Source organism: Electrona antarctica, assembly GCF_951216825.1.
Source record: "Electrona antarctica genome assembly, chromosome: 2".
Lineage (NCBI taxonomy): Eukaryota > Metazoa > Chordata > Actinopteri > Myctophiformes > Myctophidae > Electrona > Electrona antarctica.
This window is the reverse complement of record NC_136807.1, coordinates 60,370,811-60,390,644: the sequence shown is the minus strand read 5'-3', so window position 1 is coordinate 60,390,644 and position 19,834 is coordinate 60,370,811.

The window sequence follows — 19,834 nt, the reverse complement described above, 5'->3', positions numbered from 1 at the left end:
GCAGGTGAAGACGAACTCTCCAGACTCATAAGAACAATACCTATGATGCATCACTCCCAGGTGAAGATGAACTCTCCAGACTCAGCCAGGGATGTTTCTATTAAACAGGAAGCTGAAGACGTTTCTATTAAACAGGAAGCTGAAGACGTTTCTATTAAACAGGAAGCTGAAGACCAGCCACACCTCAGTAAGTTTCATGTGAAAGAAAATATTGTTCCTGAAGAAACAATGTATTTTGCTAAAATCTTTCAGAACAGTAATAACCTGTAGTTAGTAACGGTTTAGTCAATCCTATCGTGGTAGGTAATAGCTCATTTTGTACATGGAACATGGAAGAAGAAATTAGGAATCCAGTGTTGACCATCATGTTATGTTTCTGCTCCTAGAAATCCTGCACATGGTTGTGTGTAAAGAGGAGGTTTCTCCTGAACAGGAGAGGAGCCCCAGTCTGCTCCAGGAGGAACCAGAGCCTCCACACATTAAAAATCAACAGGAGGAGCTTAAAACGGAACAGGAGGAACTACTTCAAAGACCAGAGGAACCTGTTGGGTCAACGTTGACATTACTAGCAGTGAAAGGTGAAGAAGAAAATTATGATGATGAAGAAGAAGAACACATATCTTCCCACTGCTCTGAGATTGAATTTGAACTTGAATCTGACACTGAAGTCACTGAAGACAGTGATGATTGGGAGGAGACCAGTGAAGACGATGATGACGAACGGTGTGACAAGACTTTCAGTGACTCAGGTTCCCTGAAGAAACACCAGCGTGTCCACACTGGAGAAAAACCTTTTAACTGTGAACATTGTGACAAGAGTTTCATTCAGTCAGGTAACCTAAAGCAACACCTTCGTGTCCACACTGGAGAGGAGCCTTTCCAATGTAAACATTGTGACAAGAGTTTCAGTGTGTCAGGTGACTTGAACAGACACGAGTATGAGTTAGGTAATCTGAAGTCACACATTCGTGTCCACACTGGAGAAAAACCTTTCCATTGTAAACATTGTGACAAGAGTTTCAGAATCTCATCTCTCCTGAAGACACACCTTCGTGTCCACACTGGAGAAAAACCTTTCCAATGTAAACATTGTGACAAGAGTTTTAAGGATTCAAGTAATCTTCGTTACCACCTTCATGTCCACACTGGAGAAAAACCTTTTAACTGTGAACATTGTGACAAGAGTTTCAGTGGTCAGGTAACCTAAAGCAACACCTTCGTGTCCACACTGGAGAGAAGCCTTTCCAATGTAAACATTGTGACAAGAGTTTCAGTCATTCAAGTGCCCTAAAGACACACCTCCGTGTCCATACTGGAGAAAAACCTTTCCAATGTAAACATTGTGACAAGAGTTTCAGTGTGTCAGGTGACTTGAACAGACACAAGTATGAGTTAGGTAATCTGAAGTCACACATTCGTGTCCACACTGGAGAAAAACCTTTCCATTGTAAACATTGTGACAAGAGTTTCAGAACCTCATCTCTCCTGAAGACACACCTTTGTGTCCACACTGGAGAAAAACCTTTCCAATGTAAATATTGTAACAAACGTTTCAGTCATTCAAGTTCCATTTGGTCACACCTTCGTGTCCACACTGGAGACAAACCTTTCCAATGTAAACATTGTGACAAGAGTTTCAATAGGTCATCTCACCTGAAGACACACCAACATGTCCACACTGGAGAAAAACCTTTCCAATGTAAACATTGTGACAAGAGTTTCAGAACCTCATCTCTCCTGAAGACACACCTTCGTGTCCACACTGGAGAAAAACCTTTCCAATATAAACATTGTGACAAGAGTTTTACTGCATCATCTTCCCTGAAAACACACCTTTGTGTCCACACTGAAGAAAAATCTTTCCAATGTAAACATTGTGACAAGAGTTTCAAGGATTCAAGTAATCTTCGTTACCACCTTCTTGTCCTCAGTTCTTATAGGACAATACAAAATATGTCCACTTTAAACTGTGCGACCTAAGTTTAAATAACTTGGATCACTTAATTGCTAAGACACCATTGCATTCACACCATGGGTTAGACAATCTATATACATGCAGCAGCATCTTAAATCCCTAGACTCTGTTTATCACTCATCGATTAGATGTATTACGGGTGATAGCTATGGTACTCACCAATGTATCTTATATAACAAGATGGATGGTCCTCCCTGACAGAGAGACGAGAACTGCATTGGCACCTGTTCTTGTATAAAGCTATGCCTGGAGATTGTCCTAAATACATCTCATCTTTTCTGAAGTACACCCGCACCCGGTCAAGTAGTTTCCCCAAATTCAAGGTACCAAAAGTTAGCTCTGAACTTGATTTTGGCTTCTGTGGCCCTAATACATGGAATGACAAAACGACATTGAAACTGACATTGGTACCCTTAACACTTAGAACACCATTGGCCGAGATCTACGTAAATTAAAGCTCATTATTTAATAAAACCCTCAACGCCGTTGCCGTAGATCAATGGCAAAAGCGCTTTCGATCGATCAAGCCATAATGCTACTTACGTTAGCATCTGGTTGCTGCTGGTGCTCTCAATAACACAGGATTAAAATCATCGTGGCCATAATCACCCACCCGTTTGACTTACTAGTTTATGTTCAGTACCGGTAGTCTGGAAATGTGGCTTTTCAAAATAAGAGTTCAATGGGAAAATGCTGGTGTGAATTAGTAAGTGTTAAGTCGTTTTAAAACCTTGGTGAGCATACAGACCCCCACAATATGTAACTGTTTTTAGATCGTTTTGAAATTTGTCTTATCTTTTTATTTGTAAACCTATGTAATTCACATGTATATCTTTTGTTTTTGTTTTCCTGATCTTCTGATGTATTGTTTTTTCTATATGAAATTGTATTACTCGACGACACTGACAATGAGTTTGATTACTCAGTGTAATTTCGAGAATAAACAAAACTTGAATGAATGAAACATGAGCTCACTGGGAGGATCAAATTAAACAGCTGTATGTTCGTAGGGAGGTCGATAGACAATGACAATATTATGGATTATTATACTGCTCCTATATTTCAAAACAAAAATGCAGATCACTTACATCTTTTAAAACAGGCCTGAAAGTCCACCTTTCAGCAGGCCCAATGGAGAGGAAATGATCACTTCTCCTTTAAACAGGTGACCACGCCCCCTCCTAACTTTCTCCCACTCTGTACATTTAGTGTTTCATTATTTCCTGTAATGATATATTTTGTTGATGATATTGAATTTCTGTTGAGGGGCGCTAGCTCCTCCTATTGGGCTTTGTCTTTGTGTGAAAACAAACACGATGATTTGATTGGCTGATCATCACCCCATAGCAATGATTTGATTGGCTGATGTACATATTGAGGATAAAAACAGTGAGAGCAGAAAAAGTGAAGACGCTTAAAGTGATTGGCCGGAATGACATTTGTGATGATTTGATTGGCTGAGCATGGAATGTGATGTATGATATGATAAGAGCGCCCCTCACTTCACACAAGTGTGATTTTTGTTGTGGATTTTTGTTGGAATCAGTGTTTGACTGAACTCTGTTGTTTTACATTCATGTCTAATAAACTATTCAATCAATCCTTTTTTTCCAACCAAGGTTCATGTTTAGGTTATTAGAGAGTAAAAGATTCAGTCTGTTCTTGGTTGTCACTGGTACTGCAACACTTCCAGAGGTCTTCAGTTAATGAAACATCATGAACTTGGACACATCATCAGTGTTGTAAACCAAGACTTGTTTACATCAGGGTCCTCCATTTTCAATTCACCAAGAAATCTGTATACTTCTGTACTGCAGGAAGTATACAGAAGAAAGGAGGGAATGGAAAGAGCTGGATTAGCTGGAGTAAGAATAAAGGGAATATTTGTGTAATGTATTCACTATAATACAATTCCTATGATGGATAGGATTATTTTTATTTTTGTATTCGCACATTTTAAAACAACACATTTGGAACAACAACATATTGTACGGGTGAGATTTAGAAAACCCTGTGGGAATTTCCTAAAAATCCTAAAAATCCAACAACAACAATGGATACACAGTATAAATACAAAAGTAAAAATACACATTAGTAGAAATGTAAAGTGTATGTGTAGTGTGTGTGGAAGAGACTGACATTTAATTGTTAGATGTGATTCATCAAATGGTTTTAAGTTTATATTTAAAATGATTTAGTGAAGATCACAGTATAGAACATAGAAGTGGGCGTGGTGTTCTGGACCCACTGAAAAAATCGACCATTCATTTTTTCCCAAATAATATTTATACATTTATTTAAAAGATATACTTAAATGTATTAAAATTCTTATGAAGTAAATTAACTACAAGGAGAGAGACTGCTTTTCTCTCTCTATGAAGCTCATAAACAAACCTTAAATAAGTCGGAGGCAGACAGGCAAATGAATGAAGGTTTCGGAGTCCAGATTTATTGCAAAGACAAAGTACAGATCAGCTCTCCTGCATGACCCTCCACCTCACCAGCCTGACGGCTTGTGTTATGGTCATGACTCACCAGGATCCTGGATGGATTGATTCTAGGCTTATTGATATCAATATTGTGGAATCCTTTGTGTGTGTGTCGCCTCGGAGGAGCAGGAGAAAGAACAAAGAAAAACCCGTGATGATGGTCTCATGACATCCGCATTTATTTGTTAAGCACAGAAGTCAGGGTCGTAACAAAACATGCATGTGGAAATTACACGCTGTGGTCTGTATCTACACCAGCCTCCGTCCCCAAAATGAGTCTAGTTGATACAGCCCTGAATGTTGACATTACATGGCATTAAATACTCAAGATTCGCCGTCCCCCAAGAAGTCCCTCCCCTCTCTGGGTATAAACACTTCCTGACTTCTAACCAATGAGGTCTGAGCCTGACTTCCTGTTAGAGGCAGGCACTTCTAGACAAAAGGCGAGTCTTATGGTAAACATTTGACGAAGTATAGCTTTGACATAATACCACAACAATGAATTAAAGGTACAATGAAGATATAAACCTAACGGACAATGAAGATATAAACGGAAATATATGAACAGAACTATATGAAACTGATATAAACCTGACTATATTTAAGAAATGTATGAGCTTGATACATAACACTATATTCCTGAAATACCCTATGTTAAGAGTACATTCTAGATTAGTACTGAATGCTTCTAATAGTCTAGTAACCAGTATTAATTCCTAGCGTTTTATCTGCAATCTATAATGACAAATAGATATTAGGACCTATTTTATTTAAGAACAGTTCAACATTATGATATTTAAGTTAACCAGAGTATAAACTAAGCCATACTTCAAACAAATGCCATTTGGTCACAGCTGTAAAAACAGGATCTTAAGCTATTGATAACCCTTTACTATCCCAGCAGGTCCCTGCCTTTAGATAGTAAAAATCCCTCCCGCTTCAAAAGACCCTTTAGACAAAAGATCTTTGCCTGAGGTGCCGGTCAGAACGGAATGTCTATTACCCCTCTAAAAACAACCGCCCTTTTGGTGAGAACATTTTTAGATTGATTCAAACCAGCTGTTAACTCCGTCCGTACTGACCCTAGTTGAAAATAGACTTTAATTTTGGTTCATTCATTAGAAAATACACGACATATCCTCCCTTTTATGGGGCATATGCTCCATAAACATCAAGATAAATGAACCAAAATAAAATCCTCCCTTTGATACATTAAAAACAAAAAAAGTTTATCAGAAAAAAAACAACTAACTAAGAAAAGTCCGAAATAGCCAGGACACCCAAACTACATAACCCCCCCCCCTTTTGACAGACCAAACAGTCTGTCAAAAAACAAAACAAAACCAAAAACACCAAACCAAATAACCACCCTTAACCCACACACAAAAAAAAAAAAAAAAACAGGTATAAAAGTCCAAACCTCCTCCCTGGACACCCGTAATCACCCTAAAAATCAGCAAACCAAACAAACAAAAACACAAAACAGCCGAACCATCATCGTACCACCCTACCATGCCTGATGAATATCCAAGCACGGGAGGCTGAAAATACAACCAAGGTTAAACTCAGACACAAGATATCAAAACACATTTTTTTTTTTTTTTCCCCCATCAAAATCCAAAAAACGAAAAAAACGAATGTCCGTTCTTTTTTCTTTAGCCAAAGAAATGCACAAAAGTTCGAGGTAAGCGTCACCGTCTGACCTCAGAGCATAGATAGAGAGACAGATATTTAGAAAAGAGTTGAGCGATACAAGATAGGGCATGCCATAGTGACACAGACGGGGAATGGGCATTTGGGCAAATCCTTCCAAGCACGAGAAAGTGTGCGGGGGAGTGAAAAAGGGCATGTGACAGGGCAAAATCCTTCTCAAACCTCCTCAGCATAGGTACACAGCTCTAGATCTGTGTACAGCGATACATCCTTTCCATCGTTCATTCCAGCCTCCATATCCCATGTATCCATGTGAGTGAGGACGGGCGACTGAATGGCCTGCAGTGCCATTGTCCCGCCCGCACCCCCTGTGAGCCCTCTGATTACCAAGGCACGGATGAGCGGAAGACAGCAGCAAAAGATAAAAGCTACAATGAAAATTATTCCTAGGATCCACATCCCTGCTGTCACCAGGTATGCACCCCAGGAACCCAAATGGCTTTCCAGCCATTCAGCCAGTCCAAAGGTGACTCCGGTGTGCGCATGGAGCTCAGCCCTCAGGCTGTGTAGATGTCCCATGGCCTGAGTGAAAGTACCATTTACTGCCGTAGAATTCGGGATGTATGTGCAACAGAAATCGCCAAACATTGCACAAACCCCGCCTTGAGATGCGAGGACCACATTCAACACCTGACGATTCTGCCAGGTCATCTGACTAGTGGCTGCCAACTGCCTTCCAATTGCTCCCAGGGCAGCGATAGTGAAATTCAAAAACCTCTGCTGATTATAATACAATCTGGGCAGTTTCCCAGGCTGTGGTCGACAAAGATATTCATAAACCTGTGTGTCCTGTGGAGCGTATGATAAATCCCATATTGTGTCGCAACGTTTTGCAGTAAAGTTACCCATATCCACAAGTCTCGTAGTCTGTGCTCCCAATCTACCCCTCTCAAAACATTCAAAAGTACCCACTAATTTTAGAACTCCACTAGGAATTGTAGACGGATCTGTTTTCACTCGTATGTCCAGTTTACTACACATCTCTCCGAGTGTGGGCCCTACAGTCTCGTCCTGATTTACAGAATCCTGACTTGCTTTGTGTTCTGGTAGAGATTCGTTATAATATTCAGCAGATCCTAGGTACTGTAAACATTCTGCCTGGCAGAAGGGGACTAAATTTGGGTCAGAATCATTATTTAACACTCCATTGGAACTGAGTATAGTTTGTTTCTTTTCTTTTTCACAATTTTTCCAACTAAAATGTGTATTCAATACAGTTAGATGTGTCTGGTGTGCTTGTGCACAGAAATAACAGTCAGACTTGCCTATTGTCGTAACGGAAAAGACACTCCATTGATACCAAGAATTTGCCAAAGCCATGTGATATAATGGTTCCAAAATGCCACCTGGGTTTGTATTAAACAGACTACTCATATGGAACGAGCCAGTTGCTTTTGCAATTTCTTCATCATCTGGAGTGACCTTTCTTGCTGTTCTATGTTTAACCAAATCCGGGTCTAAATTAATGTTGAACTCTAAGATGTCCTCCGTTTGTATATCAGGAAAATATTCAAGCGGAGACGTTATCGTGGAAGTGACAAAAATATTTGGGGTCTCTTCTATAAGGATATACTCAGTTTCAACAGAACTAGGGGATAATAGGCTATACTCAGTTTCAACAGAACCAGTAGATATTACCACAGAACTAGGAGGAATAACACTATCTAATTTAGTGACTGTGATGGGAGGAGGATAGCAACAAGGTCCTGAAAAAAATGTGACCATCCCTATAAAATTTTGTAACCCAGATTTAGCTTTCTTAGCTGACCTAGCAGGCCGTGATTCAATATTGGGAACCAGATCTTCCGGTATAGGCTGCATGAAAGTGGACATGGGCTCGGTGATAGGAGGAATGAGAACAGGGTTACCTTCTTTGAGTCTAGACATTGTACCTTCGGGGTCGACGCCTTTCACGGACTGGCCTGGGGTCTCGGGGGAGAGCAAGCTGTGGTTCTCCCCCCTGGACCAGAGCTCCAGTGTCTTGTGGCTCGGCACCGCTTCCCTGGCTGTTTCCTTCAGCGTGGGGCGCTGAAGGGATGAATCTGGTGTCAATGTTACCGAATGCCCCGCTGTAATCGACGTCAGTGTCCTCCATGTCTGCTGAAAGAGGACTAGACTAACACGAGGTCCTGGTCGTCGTTGTTTGCTGGTGTCTCAACACAATGGTTCAGGTGATACCACGTGGGTGATCCCTCGACTTGTAGTGCCGTTCCCGTGCACCGAGTGACCAGGAAAGGACCGGATCGGCGTCCGTGGAACCACTTCCTGCGGAAAACTTTTACGTACACGCTATCCCCTGGCAGGATAGTGTTACAAGGTGTACATGCAGCTTCTTCCTTCTCCTCCTGTTCCTGGTGATTTGAACTGAAGATTGATGTCGTCTGACACCTGGTGCAGACGTCCGTACTCCATAGATGACGTAGTATTGGCAACGAAATCTTCTGGTTAACCGCTTAGCAGCTGTAGGATGCCCTGTAGATGTTGACCACTGTTGTGTAGAGGAGAGCAGACCTCGCCATCGGCACAGGTGTCAATATTGACATGATGTCGGATGTCCACTGGTACACTGGCATACTCCAAACTGGGTCACTGCAACTGTTTTTTTCTCCGTCATCCTCCTGTTTAGAAATATGAACTAACTCCACACCAAGATTTAGAGTAGACATTCTTTTGCAAAACACAACCATGCATTGAAATATTTGGTTCACACATGTTAGTATTGACTACTCAGTGTTACTTACAAAGTCCTAAAAAAGATTATCCACTCATATTAAAATCAAATTGTTCCTTGTACCCTCTTGTCTCGCCAACTCCTGATAAATTTAACAATGTAGACTCATTTTTCGTTTGCCTTATTAATGCAATGGTCGTTTCTTGAACAACCAAATTACTTCTATACATGAATAATGCATCCTAAATTAGACTGCACATTTGTTGACAATAGTCATTTCTCCAAGCAATTATAAGCCACAATAAGTTTAAAACTCATTGCATGTTCCCTCTAAACAAAAGTAATTTATCGTGACACTCTGACTCCTCATAAGATGTTATACATTTTTAAAGAATTTAATCAAACTGCATTGAGTGCAATCTGAAAAAAAATACCCCTCATTATCAATTTGACCTTTATCTGATTAACCAATACCCTCCCCCCTTCTGTCACTCAAAATAGAGTGACAGAATTTACACACGCATACTGATTGTGTCAAAACGTCAAAACAGCTTCCTGCCACAACCCATGTCCATGCCCAATGTCCATGTCCTTTTACGCCAAACCGTAGCCTACCGAAAAGCATAAACCACGAACACCCATACCAACGCTGAGACAGAAGGAAGGAAACAGAAAGTATTCAGAAATTGCACACTCCAAACAGGGGAAAAAAATCGTTAACCTGCCATGTCGTCGCCCGTCCTTTTTTTTTTTTTTTTTCAGCCAACAGTTGCCACCACATCACCAGGAAAGAGGTTGTTCTCTCATAGAGTCCAAAGTCAATGGAAGCACTTCAAAAAATAAAAAAAATAAAAAATAAAACTGTTGCATCCCGCGCAAAATAGGACAGACTCACTGCGATATTCGTTGATGGGCTGCAGTGATGAGAGTCCTTGTGACAGCCGAACTTCACTGCGGGTCACGTGATGGTGAAGGCCGCGGAGGACAGCTTCGCATCGACAGAGCGGACCCAAGTCCCCACCGCCGTACCGGTAAACCCTGGCCCTGGCCAGGTGGCATGGAAACGGCGTTGGCTGGAAACGGCAGGCACCCTGAGAAAAGGCTCTAGTGGCACCAAACCCGTCACAGTTCCTTGCAAAATGATTCAAACTACCACAAGTAAAACAACCAGAAAAAAATACGTGGGGGGCCTCGAGAAATCCCCCTGGATTGGATAGTAGCAACCGGCTTGGTGAAGCAACCGGCAGGCACCCTGTGGTCCGAGTCACCGGCTTCGGTACGGCCGCGAGAGCCGCTACCTGCTGCTCCAGATGCTGTAGCTGCAGCTCTGCAATACGTCTCACAGTCTCTGCATGTTCACGCTGCTGGGCGTCCTCCTTGGCACGAAACAACTCAACATCCCAAGTCGTACACTGACCGGCAAGCCCTGTATAATCATTATCGACCATGGACGAATCGCAACCCGCCACGTCGGCCCAAGACTGATAAGCACGGTCAACGAACCTTCGTGGATGTTCCGTAGCAGTTAGGGGAGAAAAAAATACTGGGATCAGCTGGGACCATAGAACGAGGAAAACCCACCGCACCTGGCCCCCCCGTCCGCGACATCAGACGTATCTCCCCCTTCTCCAGAACCTTCAGCACGTGTGGAGTGGGTGGCCGGACTCAGAGGTGTGTTCGGAAGCGTGGACACATATGCAGGTGGAGGACTGTCACATCTATTATTCCCCCCCATACACAGCAGTCCATTTCCGGCAACCGGTACCCCCAACACCTGCTCTGTCATCGTCGTCACGTGCTGCCCAATCGATGTCGCCGTATCGTCTGAAGAACTTGAAGCCTGCTCACCAAAAACAAAAATCTCAGAGAGTGGCTGTGTGGGTAACATGTTATTCTCGGCATAGACCTTCTTGGCACAGGCCTTCTTAGCAAAGGCCATACAAATCCTTTTACCCTGTTGAAGAAACAATTTCATCACTTTCCGCTCCTCCTTCACCTCAGCCGCCAACGCTTTCCCATACTTGTGCACACGGACCCCCATGTCCCCAATGACATCCGGATAGAATATGCTTTCCCGTGGCCAACACCGATCATCTATCGGACCATGTAACTCCCATCTCCCCAGGATTGATGATAACTCGTCAATAAGCACATCATCATTGTGGAAAGAAGCTTGCTGACTAGACGAATCCAAAACCAGTATTTAAGTTATTGAGTTCAGAGATATTAAATTACAACAAATGTCACGTCAACTAACCTTCACGGATGCAATTGATTCGTAATGCTCCTAAAACACCACCTCACCTAAACAGGGAACATACAGAGAACTCCAAAAAAATTGCCAACCACTTACAGACTGTAGGCACTTGAGAACTTGTGAGCAGCTGCGTTACTGTAGGAATGTATGGTGTCACGCAAATTATGTGAAATGCAAAAAACTACTGTATATATTATACACAAGTTCAAGAACCTGTGTGAGAAATATTATAACTGACTACAAGCTTTAAACAAGAGCAAACGAAATGGACTTTTTGAGTTGGAAAGGCAAAGAAGTACAAAGTTTGGACTAAAATTTAGCAAAACCCAAAAAAATTAAACCCTTACACCTTACTTCGAACAGGCAAAAACACACCCCGTCCTCTGAAAGAGAACACAGGTTTTTAAAGAACCCCACACAACAGTTTTCACTGTTAAAACAATTAGTTGACAACAAAAAGAATCATGCAACAAAAATGAAACGCCACCAGTCACCACATTAATCCAGGAATTGTCCGTTAGTCAGAGAAAAGAAATGCATGCATTAAAGACCATATGCTAACTGTAACTATAACTGTATCTGTATCTATAAAATTATGAGAAAATTTGAAACAACCGAATGGTTTTCCCAAAAGGAATAGTGAAAATGAACAACCTTTAAGAGGACAGTCAGGAAGCCGACCAAAATGAAACAACGAGACAATATCAAATTATGTTTACCAAACGAAATTCACTGACAATTAGCAATTTATGACCGAGACAAACATAATTTATCCCAACCGTCAATTAAGAATAGTGAAAAAAGACTTGATATTTACACAAAGAGATACTCACGTGTTTCCCTTGACAGACCCCCAAACTGAAAAATAAAATAAAACATCATTCCCATACAACACATGTTGAAAGAAAAGAATGTAAACTACTCACCTTTAAACGTTTTTTTTTTTCTTAAACTGAGCCATTCCGAAAGTACAAAACAACACTAATAGATATGTAACACTGAGTGTAACAACGGAGATATAGATAAAAGAAAGAACAAATAATCCCATTACATTAACGACTGGCGGGCTCCGTAAAAAAACAAACATCCACTCAAAACACAAAAACGGAAACAACAACACAAACGAGTCTAAACATGTGTCCGCCCTAGTCCTGCAGTCTCAACACAAAACAAAAGATTATCCACGGTCACACAATAGCCGGGTTTGTAAATTGGACCAGCCAGAAAACAAACACCCATCGAGCGATCACCCCAAATGCCATTGTACCCCCCTAAAAACCCTCCAGTCGCATGCAGAGACTACAAAACCATAAACCCACATGAAGACTAAAATAAAACATTGAAATACTAAAAACAAAAAAAACAAAGACAAAGACAAAGACAAAACAAGATAAGACTATCACAAATAAACAAACATCTAAGATAACACCAACCTCATGAAGGCATAAAACCATCCTTAACCACCCCACTATCAACCACTGACATTCCTCAACTTACACACAACAGCCATTCATCAACTCCCCTCAACTCACACACAAACAACCCCCATTCAGTCATTCATCATGTTCAACAACCATCCACAACTTTCCCGCCAAAAATCCAAAATGGCGCCCGCGGACCCCCAGACAAACAATAGAACAAAGGAACCTACAAGACCAACATCCACACCATCACACAAACATCATATATCAACAAAACAAACGTAACCTACTCTTTATCAAACCACCAACCAAACCAGCACAACCTTACCTCCGCCTCTCTGTAAAATCAGAGAAATAGTCGCTCCGAACCGAACCAAACATAACATTTCTCAGCTACAGAAACGCCAGACAGACTCTGCACCAGGACACAACCATCCACACCTTTAAAAAATTAAAATGCAGATAAATGCAACGTCCCTTTAGCGCGCCGTCGACGGGTGAAACCACGACAAAAGTTGAGAAGCCTAACAACCGAGTCTACGTCAAAACCCCGTCGCTCACAGGCGCATCTGCCCCAACCAACCAACAAAAATAATAAAACATACAGTTGTTCCGCCCAGTTAAATGAAGGTGAACAATAAATGATTAATTAACCCTACCATCAAATTCCTCGCCGCAGAAAACAGAAATAACACGAAATGTCCCATCACATGCTATTCCAGTCCATAACTTACGACGCTTTACGACAGCCGGCCTACGCGCGTACGGTAAACCTGTCGCAAAGAGAAACACACAGCCAAGCGTGCACCAAAACAGATGAAACATGATAAAAAAAAATAAACCCCTATTTAAAACGGACCACGTGATCAGTCCACGGGAAAAAAATAAAAATAAACGGACGGCAGACAAAGGAAAAAGCGCCCGGTTTGTTTTGTCGCGACCGGAAACAAACATCATTAGATCTCCCTGTGTTACACCTCCTAAGCCCCCATCGACACGACACACACTGTTTCGTTGCTCTGTTGCGGTTTAAAACCATCACAAGCAAGCCAAAACGTAACTCACCCATCTCCTATTAGACTGAAAAATCTGGTCCACTGGTTCTCATTGCCTGGAGCAAAGATATTGCCCCAAAAACACCGGGTCTCCGCACCACTTTGTGGAATCCTTTGTGTGTGTGTCGCCTCGGAGGAGCAGGAGAAAGAACAAAGAAAAACCCGTGATGATGGTCTCATGACATCCGCATTTATTTGTTAAGCACAGAAGTCAGGGTCGTAACAAAACATGCATGTGGAAATTACACGCTGTGGTCTGTATCTACACCAGCCTCCGTCCCCAAAATGAGTCTAGTTGATACAGCCCTGAATGTTGACATTACATGGCATTAAATACTCAAGATTCGCCGTCCCCCAAGAAGTCCCTCCCCTCTCTGGGTATAAACACTTCCTGACTTCTAACCAATGAGGTCTGAGCCTGACTTCCTGTTAGAGGCAGGCACTTCTAGACAAAAGGCGAGTCTTATGGTAAACATTTGACGAAGTATAGCTTTGACATAATACCACAACAATGAATTAAAGGTACAATGAAGATATAAACCTAACGGACAATGAAGATATAAACGGAAATATATGAACAGAACTATATGAAACTGATATAAACCTGACTATATTTAAGAAATGTATGAGCTTGATACATAACACTATATTCCTGAAATACCCTATGTTAAGAGTACATTCTAGATTAGTACTGAATGCTTCTAATAGTCTAGTAACCAGTATTAATTCCTAGCGTTTTATCTGCAATCTATAATGACAAATAGATATTAGGACCTATTTTATTTAAGAACAGTTCAACATTATGATATTTAAGTTAACCAGAGTATAAACTAAGCCATACTTCAAACAAATGCCATTTGGTCACAGCTGTAAAAACAGGATCTTAAGCTATTGATAACCCTTTACTATCCCAGCAGGTCCCTGCCTTTAGATAGTAAAAATCCCTCCCGCTTCAAAAGACCCTTTAGACAAAAGATCTTTGCCTGAGGTGCCGGTCAGAACGGAATGTCTATTACCCCTCTAAAAACAACCGCCCTTTTGGTGAGAACATTTTTAGATTGATTCAAACCAGCTGTTAACTCCGTCCGTACTGACCCTAGTTGAAAATAGACTTTAATTTTGGTTCATTCATTAGAAAATACACGACAATATTTTAGTAAATCTCTATGGGAGAGTTTTCAGCTCTATAGCTGTTCCTCTGCTCACGGTGTTACACTGTACCATGGCTCCCCCTAGTGACCGTTCATGGTACATGCACTGTGCACGCTCCAGGCTCCAGCACGAGCTCCAGCAGGGCAGAGTCACAGAGAGAGTTACGACCTTAGAGGTTACGACATTGAGGGGGCAGAAAACAGCCTGGTCACGTGGTTCATGTTCACTCGCGAGCCCATAGACTCCAATGCATTCCGTAAACTCCCGGATGTCCCCTTTCAATAGAAGTCTATGTAGAAGAGCCGCCATTGGACTGAAGCCCCGTGACGTGACAGAGTTGTCGTAACTCTGTCTCACTTTATATGGCTCTGCAGCAGGGCTAGTGCGCATGCGCAAAGCCCTTGGACAGTAGCCCTATGCGCGTTCACCTTACTCTAAGGCGGTCACACACAGCTAGCTGGTAGCCTGTTAGCAGTGTGGTTAGAAAACACAATAATAATAATAATAATAATAATAATAGTAAAAGGTTTGAAACGGTTTGAAAACAGTGTGGTCGTTAAGCAGCTCAACCCTGAAACACAGCAGGTAAGATGAACTGATTCACCTTGTTTTACTACATTTATCTTTTATATTATTGCCTCATCTTTTAACATGGAACAACACGACGAGTATTTCTCTCATATCTGCTAGTTAGTTATAAATTATCCTAAACCAGCAGTAGTTAATACTAGCAGCAGTAATAATATTGTAACTTGTTATAAACAAGCAGTAGTTAATAGGCCTACTAGCAGCAGTAATAATATTGTAACTTGTTTTAAGAGCACCTACGGACGGTAGCCGCAATTTGCAACTCTAGATTTTTTTATAATGGGATGAATCTAGAGTTGCAATACCCTCCATTGACTCCCCACTCATCATTTTGCGTTTGCGATCTGCTTGTCTTAAACGACGTTAAACTCACCAACATTGCAGCTGTAGTCCAAGCTTGAATTATTCTCTTTCAATCTGCAAAGCTTGTTTTTCATAAAAATCCCCTGTAGACATGTTATGAGCTACTTTCTGTCTAGAAATTCTGTGCAAGTGATTCTTTTTCTAAGTGCTTTGGAAGCGCTCGTCGTAAGTCACTGAACGTCCCTGCATGCATCTGTTTCGCATTTGCACATAATGCAGGAGGCAGCAGCGCGACCCCTTAATAAAAACGAGCGCTTCCAAACTCCAACATTTCTTCTTCTTGACAGAAAGTAGCTCATAACATGTCTACGGGGGATTTTTATGAAAAACAAGCTTTGCAGATTGAAAGAGAATAATTCAAGCTTGGACTACAGCTGCAATGTTGGTGAGTTTAACGTCGTTTAAGACAAGCAGATCGCAAACGCAAAATGATGAGTGGGGAGTCAATGGAGGGTATTGCAACTCTAGATTCATGCCATTATAAAAAATTCTAGAGTTGCAAATTGCGGCTACTACGGACGGCTGCAATTCGAAACTGCCACCCATAAAGTCTGAATCAGTGGCGTATCCAGGAATTACGTTTTGGGGAGACAAGATGTTTTAATTGTCGTCTCCCCGCGCACAATCGTAGCACTAAAGGTTTTCAAAGAGATATACCTGCCAGACGAGTAGTATACAAAGGCTGAAAGGCATGCATTTACATTCCAATGGGTGATTGATGGTCGCGCTCTACCACAACGGCCAATCAGCTGTCCATTAATAGTTCTCAGGTCTTGTTTTAGTCCTCTTTTTTCTCATTGTATGGATTTTGGCCAGGCCAGAAATGGATTTGGACAGGCGGACGCCTGCCCTCGCCTTATTGTAGATCATACGCCTCTGGTCTGAAAACCCCCCACCCACCCCTTTTCCCCTCACTATGGGGTATATCTTGCGCCACCGCTTATCCCTTATCCCTGAACTAAAAAAAACCTTTTAAAATAGTTCAAATAGCTGATCTACAAGCTCGCAACGTGTAGATGTAGATCGGCTAGTTGAACTATTTTAAAATGTTTTTTAAAATAGTAAGAAATGGCGAATACGTTTAGGGATAAGGGTTAATTAAGGGAGGCGCAAGATGGAGACCTAGATGTTTTTCCCCTTTTACCTCCTTTTATGATGATTTCCTGTTTTTGGTTACTATATAGAAGTGTATCTCTGTACGTCTCTACATGTTCTGATGAATTGAAAAGGGTGGACCCGATTGTAAACAAGTAATGCTTTCTGGTGTCGTCCACAGTCAACAGTTTTTGTATTGAGTTGTACTTGAAATGTACTGTAATTCTGCAAACTGTTAAAGGACCTTCATCTTCATATAATAGGTCCTCATTAATAATCATGATAAAATGGCACAATTTTTTTCTACTCAGTCTGTGCCTCATAGGAGGGCTGTGGGCAGTTCAGAAACCGTCCTCCAGTAACATCATCATTAGGCAGATAATCTTTTAAACAAGATTTTTCTTTTTTTTACAAAAATGTTTAGATTTGTATTATCGTGAGAACCATAGCTTCCATTTTCGCTTCAATCAGTCTGTTATAAATGTGATCCTAAATAAGCAGTAGTTAATTCTAGCAGCAGTAATAATATTCTAAGTTGTTGGGGGGGCAATTTCTTAATTGGTGTTGGTAGGGATATGGGATTTTTAAATCCAGCTCCGTTGAGCCTCCTATAACATGATTTTAGATGTGCCGTATCTCCAAAGGTTCGAGAGCTGTCCATGGTGGGCCGCCGCGCACCCGACGATCGTAAATCATTTTTGAGTTTGTACCGCATCGCTGAGAAAATGTAGCTGGATGTACTGCTAGCTAAAGGCTGTGAGCTAATGCGAGTGGTGTTGTGGTCCTCACAGAGGCCCCCACCTTCCTGTTTAACCCGGAAAGGAAACAAGCTCTGTAGAGTGGGAGCATACCTCGGCAGTGTGAGCATTATAACACTAGATGGCGCTAAAGGTTTCAAATAAACCTTTTACGAGGGCTCCTGTTAGGGTCTTCATGGTGTTTTTGTTGACCAGTGAGAGTGAGGAGATCTTGTATAGGAATCTTGTTCTTTGGTTGAGTTTCTTTTACATTGGTGGCCATTTTATCACAGGAAAAATTAGCCTCCAGGATGGAACCTTCAAGCTGCAGGTTGTCAAAGGTGCAAACATAGTTTGTAAATGAGCAGGATTTGTACTCAAACTGTCCACTGTAATGTTAAACACATACATCTTAGTCAATCAGATTTTTGTCTCCACCAGGCCAAAGGCATGGGGAGAGAGTATGTTTTGCACTCTGTCCGTGTGTGTGTCCGTCCTTCCGTCCATCTGTCCGTTACCAGCTAATCTCCAGCACCGTTAACACGGTATTTGTTTGTTGTTTCTCACCACACTCCTTGAAACCAAAGTGCTTCCACACGCACATCCCACTCACACACTTGGAATCCTGAATTAAAAAAATGTAAATGTTGGAGAGTTGGGCTAATACCATTAGTTCAGTCAGACAACTCACAAATAGATTTAACCAATATTTATTAGAGAATGAGAATACAAGTGTGCATACAATATTAGACTTGGCGTTCGGCACTGCTGCATTTTCTCGCTGCTCGGCGCGATTAAATACCATCGTAAAACATTAAGAGCAGGGAGATAGATATACAATAAAACCCCCATGGGGAGCATAAATAACAGAGCCTACCGGTGGTGGTGGGAGCAAACATCACATGACAACCAGGAACCATATGCAGAGGAAGGCAGGAAGAGCATGCAGACTGGTGAGCTTAAGTAGCCCGCCCCAAAAGGTCAGCTGACTGCCACATCAGTGAATGACGTGTGGGACTTGCACACGCTTATACACCCACATAGTTTTTTATAGGAGGATATATGTGACCATACCATTAACAACCTATATAAGGCAAGGATTCTGAATCCATTCCATCCACAAAAGCACTCCTTGGGCTAAAAACGGCAATAGCCACTTGTCCAAATGTGCCCAAAATGTGCTGAACTCATCACATTTATGATGACGGCTATGGCCGTGTTTAGCCCAATGAGTGTTTTTTGTGCAAAACTAATGCTTGGAAGGGATTCAGAATCATGACACATCACATGCTACTTAAAAATTAGTCCACCATTGCCGGCGTAGATCAACGGCAATTGGTCTTTTATAGTGCTTTTGATTGATCAAGTCATAATGCTACTCACGTTGGCATCGGGTTGCTCATTGTCGTTTCTTTGCTGCTTGTTTTCTCCGAAAAATAGTCCAAAGTTGTTGTTTTAGTCCAATCCGCCCAACGTTCAGATCTAATAGTGATTTCTGAATGCATCAGGCAAGCCATATTACCGCTTGTGTCGTAAAACTTGTTGCTCCTCCTCTCGTTGTATTGGGCTGTGTGGGCCGGAGGTAGTTGGCGCTTATTCACAGATATTGCCTGGCTGCCTGCAGTCATTTCACATGGACACCAGGGGGGCGATGAAAGTGTTAACATTATGGTAATTGTTAGGGTCTGGCCGAGCCTCGGGCCGACCCAGTTAGGGTAGGGCAGGGCCGGGGTTTGATTCTGTTTCTTTCAATCGCCTGTATCTCCTATTCCTTGTCCCAGACATTTTTGGTCCAAACAAGGTTTATTCCACGGCCCAGACCCGGCGCTGTGATGCGCCTCCATTATGTTTTAGCAGCACCCGCGGTAAACATGGAATGATGATTCATCGTCACACACTGTCACACCCCTGTCTCAGGCGGGGTAATACGTACACCAGGAATGGCGAGGCAAACGCAGTTGGGCAGAGTTTTTAACAATGGTTTTATTTTCCAAAGTGGCAAAAATTACAGAGGAGACCAAATGTCTGAAAATAGAAAATAAAGGTATATTCAAAATCAAGTACTTTATATTATATACAATAATGCAAATCAAAATCATTTTAAATAAACCATTATTATATAATATAAGTATTTATAAATCAGGCCTTTCTAATGTAAAGCAAAACATAATATATATCTATTATACAATTGAAAACATGTACGCAACCCAATACCCAAAGTCACCAGCTACTACGCCACTGACACGCTGGGTGCCGAAGCCAAAGCAGGAGCAACACGCACTGCAACAACACACTAACACGTCACAGACTTACCCTCC